Raw genomic sequence first — 5,976 nt, forward strand, 5'->3', positions numbered from 1 at the left:
GATATGGGGATGTATGTATACGTATAGCTGATTCACTTTGTTATACAGCAGAACTTAACACACCATTGTAAAGCAATTATGCTCCAATAAAGATGTTAAAAAAAAATTCTGCTAGGGTAGAATATGAAAAAAATGTGAGTGTTTCCACTGGAAAAGAGATCTTTATTTTGACAGTGATCTTGGTCTGCTTTAAGGGTCAATTGGCCTGTATCACTTGATTAAATGCAAAAAGCAGAAGGTCTTTATGTATTAGGAGTATCATCAAAGATTATTTTAAAAACATAATTTACTTATTTGTTTATTTTCTGTCTCCCTTACTTGAATATCAGCTCTGGAGGGTAGGGAACATTGCCTGTTTTGGTCTCTAAGGCATCCCAAGTGTTAAAACCATATCTGGCGCCCTACTAGGCACTCACAAAATATTTATTTATTTTGTTAAATAAATTAAAGAATAATTATTAATATGCTGATGAAAGAAAATGATTTTAAAATTTAAATTGCTTCCTTTAAAACAGAAGAGAAACAGTAGAAAATAATAATTATGGAATTAAAAAAATTTTTTTTTACTAGTAAGCGGTTCCCAAGATTATAAATCGCTGCGAAAGGGGTTTCTGGTCCATAAAGCCTTGAAAGATGCCGCGGTAGAATGATAACGGGTTAAGGAGAGGATGTATGGGGCCATGAGGAGAGGACCCTGTAGGATCAGGGAAGGGTCAGAGAAGATTTCTTGGAAGAGGTGATTTCTGTCTAAGCTGAGATGGGAAGAACTGGCTAGAGGGTGGCCAGAGGAACAGTGGGAAGCAGTCATTCCAGGAAGAGCAACCAGCAGGTGCTTTTTTGTCGGCTGGTGTGCATGAAATAATTCATTCCCACTTTGGCAGGAAGGGCCATCGGCAGCCCAATAATCCTCCCAGCAGGCAGCCCTCTTTGTCCACATTTCCTAGCCAGGGAGCAGAGGTATTCATCCCCAGCACAAATTCCTTCTTTCTGAGTTCCCCTCTGCAATGCCTCCCCCATTCTGAACCTCTGGCCACCTCTCTTTCTGGCCGGAGGGGATGGCTAGCCACTCCCTAGGATGAGGCAGCTGAGCAAAGCCAGCAGCTGCCAGAGGCCAGGCTGCCTGACTGCCAAACTGGGAGGGGTTTATATCCACTGGCTGTGCCCCCAACACACACAAGCCCAGGCTGCCCATCCTCTGGGCCCATTTGGGTACAGGGTCAGAAGGGCTGGTGCAGCAGGGCAGGAATTTGGCTTTGCTCATCTTCAGGCCACAGGGAGAGTGGCAGGAAGGGCCAGGGACCCTGAGTACCTACCTGCTTTCTCCTTTGACCACTGAGTCCTACAAACCCCAGGCCCTCCTCTCTGAAGCAGTCCCAGGGCTGAGGCTTGGAAGGAGGGGGCTGGCTTTTTTTTTTTTTTGCCTGAACGAGCATTGGTAAAGTTAGAAGAAAAAAAAAAAGCAAGGAAATGAATATCCCAGTGTCAGTACAGCAGTTACCTGTAGGACAGAGGGTAACTCTAACCCTAACAGTTGATAGGGTTTAGAGGGCATGGGATCAGAGGGTTTTGCAAGTGTAGGTAGTGTTCTTTACCTGGGGATAGTCACAGAGATGTTTGCTTTAAAAATATTCATTAAACTATAATTTGTATTTTATAAATCTTGTACATTTGTTATATTTCACAATTTAAGAAATGGTATTTTTTTTTAAAAAAGGAACACCAAACTGTGAATAAAATGCCTAGGTTCTGAGAAGAACAAGTTTTTTTATGTTTTTGCAGTCTTTCTCACCAAAGCATAGCACAGAATCCAAATGCACCTACATAATAATTTAATGCCCCTATTCTTAAACTAGAGTTAAACATGAATTTTCTATTTTTCTAGTTTAAACATTTAGCTAGTTGTTTTGTTTGTTTTTGTTTTTTTATGGAAGTAGCATTGATTTATAACATATTAAGCCTTTACCAGGTGCCAGGCACTGTGCTAAGTGCTTTACTGTACTTGACTCTCTTGCTTCTCACAACAACCACACAGGTAGGTACTGTGATCACTCCAGTCTACAGATGGAAACACTGAGGCACAGAGAGGCTAAGAAACTTAGCCAAGGTCACACAGCTAGCAATCCAGCAGAGCTGGGATGCAAACTAGGGTCAGTGTACCCCAGGGGCAAAAACCTTAACCACTGGCCCATACTGCCTGCCAGGTCTGACGTCACCTGCCTGCTGAAATAATAGCCACCTAGTCACAACACTCTGCAAAGTTTACAAACAGTTGATAGGGTTTAGAGGTCATGTAGTATGTTGGTTAAGAATACGGTCAGACAGATATGGGCTCAAATCTTAACTCAGAGTTTATTACCTGTATAACTAGTCATTTCTCTCTCCCCTGAAAAATGAGAATGGTACTCGGCCAGCTTTGTTGCCCAGACAAGTAAGGGAAACCTTATTTGCCGGGTATCAGGCACACAGCAGGCACACAATAGATGATCACCTCTAAAATAAAGATGCTCATCTTTGGCGGCTCATAGCTTATGAAATAGACAAGGCCTAGTGTTACCGTCCCCATTGAACAGATGGGACGTCTGGCTCAGTTCTCATGCCTCCAAGCAGTGAGGAGTCCCAGGGGGGTCCACGGGTCCCTAGCCGCCCCCGCCCTGTCGAATTCTTCGGGTCGGGCTTCTGGATGTGGCCGCTGGCCCTCACTTGGCGCCTGGCACAGGAATGCGGGGCCTGAACGGTGGTGAAGATGGGGTGCTGACGCTGAGGCTTTTCCGCTCCAGTTGCGCGGACCGGCGACACAGCAAATTCCGTGGCCACACCTGGCCTTGCAGCTGTCCGGGCTGGACAGAGAGGTGGATTCCCCAGTCCTCCGGCCGCCGGCCCCGGAGGGCACGGCCTTGACCCTTGGCAGCCTTGGGCCCAGATGGCTGGGCCAGGGCACAGGAGCACCGGACGCCCCCTCGGGGTTAAGCGCGCCGGATCAGCCCCACCCTCCAGGTACTCCCCTTCACCTGGCCTTTTTGGAAGGGGGCTAGTCCTCTCTGACACCCAGGAGGATGAGGGGCTCCCTGGGTCAGCCCCTGAGAATACCCTGCTCAGAATGCTTACTGGGGGACGGAGGACAGAGAGGGACCCCTCAGGAACATCCCTCTGGTTTCGGGGTTCTGGGGGTCCATGGGAAATCAGCTCCTAGGAGGTCACCCTGGGGTGAGGCGCTTTCATCTCCCTGAAGGTCTAAGCCATGGTCTACTTTCCCTGCTCCCTCCCATCTGCCATCCCCTACCCCCAGTAGGGCAATAGGACTGGGCACAGGGCAAAGCAAAGGAGAATCTGAGGTCCTCACCAGCTCTGCAGCTGGTGTGGCGTTCAAGGCCTCCAGGCTGCAAAAATGGTCTCTGCTCACCTCTGCTCCCATCTCTGGACCACCTCTTACACTTCTGTCCCTTCTAGTCTTCCCTAACCTGTCTTTCTCAGTTCTGCAAATGAACCAAATGCCCTCCAGCCTCAGAGCCTTTGCCCATGCTGTCCCCTCTCCTTGTACTGCTGTCCCTCTTGGCTCTCCTCTATGTCCCAGCTTCACCCTCCCCGCATTGTTCTGTTTTCTGCTTAATCATCACATATTACTAATACTATGACTAACGGAGTATCTTGAAAATTCTTGGGCCATGGCTCTCCCACATGAAGGTTAGAATCAGCTTGCCAATTTCCTCTGAAAACTTGGCTGGAATTTTCATTGGGATTGTATCAAATCTAAGATTAATCTGGTGAGAATTGACAACACATGCAAGTTTACTAATGATGACATGATGTGAGTCATTGAGGATACAGAGAGAGACCAGTCACACAGCTCCTTCCCTCAATAAGCTTTTTTGCTCATGGTCTTCTTTTTTATTTTATTTCATTTCGTGTGAGAAGATCTTATTGGGCTCATTTCACAGATCAGGAAACTGAAGCTCAGAGAAATTACATGACGTGCCCTAGGTCCTATGGTGAGGAAGTGGGGGGCCAAGACTCACGAATCTGCCCAAGTCAATTCAGTTTGTGGGTTTGGTTTGTGTGTGCCTCTGTGTGTTTGCATGTAAGGTGTGTTTCCACGCACCCAGAGTGGAAGAGCATCTATATTTACAGATGGAGGTGCTGTGGGTTGCGTGGGAGTGCAGGCATGTCTGCTCTATTGGGCTGTGACTTCTGTTTGTATTGACGTTGGGGTCTTTGACTATGTCTGTACAGTGCTGGGGGTTTTAGTGGGTGTATTGGGGAGAATATTTATGTGTATTGGGTAGAAAGTGTGTGTCAGGGAGACAAAAAATGGGATATTTCTGTTGGTGTGTGTTTTTTTTCTTATGTAAGACTTTAACTTGATACTTATTGAAAGAACTCTTTTAAATTAAACCAAGACGGGGCTTCCCTGGTGGCGCAGTGGTTGCGCGTCCGCCTGCCGATGCGGAGGAGCCGGGTTCGCGCGCCGGTCCGGGAGGATCCCGCATGCCGCGGAGCGGCTGGGCCCGTGGGCCATGGCCGCCGGGCCTGCGCGTCCGGAGCCTGTGCTCCGCAGCGGGAGAGGCCACAGCAGAGGGAGGCCCGCATACCACAAAAAAAAAAAAATAAAATAAAAAAATAAATTAAACCAAGACTTTTAGAACCATCTATAACTCTAAATTTTTATTAAGGTATAACTTAAAGTGCCCAAATCTTAAGTGTACAGCTAGATGAATTTTTATATACATGCACCCATGTAATCACCACTTGGATCAAAATATAAAAGATACAGCACCCTCAGTTAGAACTTCCTCATGCCCCTCCCTCAGTCAGCACCCCTCAAAGTAGCCACTGCTCTGACTTTCACCACCGTAAATTAGTTTTGCCTGTTCCTGAGTATCTTGTCAATGGAGTCACACAGTGTTTGCTTTGGGAGGTTAATAGCTAACACTAAACAAACTTGCTTTGTGTGCTGACACTTCCCGTATCTCACTGAATTTATCATAATAGCCACATAATGTAGTGCCTGCTTATTGTTCCCATTATACAGATGAGGAAGCTGAGGCTCAGGGAGGGCTCATGACTTGCCTTGGGTCACCCAGAGCAGGGTCACCAGTCCAATGCCATGGCTCTGGTCCTTGCCCACTACTAGACCATCCTGCCTCCCTCTGGGTAACCTGCCAAAGAGGTGACATGGCTTATTGGATGCAGAGAGAGCAGGAGTCAGACCTGGGAGCCCAAAGGTGCTTCTGGGTGTGCTTTATTTATCTTCCGAGGAGTCGGTGTCTCTGAATCTGTTGTGAGATCTCTCCAACTCCCCATTGCTGGATCAGGAACCACTCACCACCCGCAGCCCAGCCACTGCAGTGCTACAGAGACACACCAACCATAGGGCTGGCTCCGAGAGTTATTTGCTGGGTGACTGTGAGGAAGTTGCCTCCTTTTTTGAACCACACATCCTTAACTGTTGAAAGAAGGTTAAAATCCTCATGCAGGGTTATGGTGGTAACAGATGGAAGGTGTCATGTTATAAATTACCACAGCTGTTATTTTTTAAAAAGCCTTCTTATTGAAAAATAAAACATAAATGCAGAAAGTCACATAAAACAAACGTGGGACCCAATCAGGCAAACCACTTGTAACCACCAGTTAGATCAAGAAATAGAAGCCCCTTAAATGTTCCACCCCAATCACACCTTGACTTTTATAGTATTTCTGTGTCTCTTTTTAGTTTTATCACCCAAGTGCGCATCTCTAAACAGTCGAGTCCATAAAAAATTTGCCCATATATAAAAAATGTATATCTTTTGAGTCTCTACTGATTTCCCCCTCCATCTCTTTCACTGTCTTACAGTTTTTATTTTGGAAGGGTCTGGAGCATTTGACTGAAGATTTTTTTTTTGTTTTTTTTTAATACATTTATTTATTTTGGGCTGCATTGGGTCTTCGTTGCTGCTCGCGGGCTTTCTCTAGTTGCGGCGAGCGGGGGCTACTCTTTGT

Source organism: Physeter macrocephalus, chromosome 14 (assembly GCF_002837175.3).
Source record: "Physeter macrocephalus isolate SW-GA chromosome 14, ASM283717v5, whole genome shotgun sequence".
NCBI classification, from domain to species: Eukaryota; Metazoa; Chordata; class Mammalia; order Artiodactyla; family Physeteridae; genus Physeter; species Physeter macrocephalus.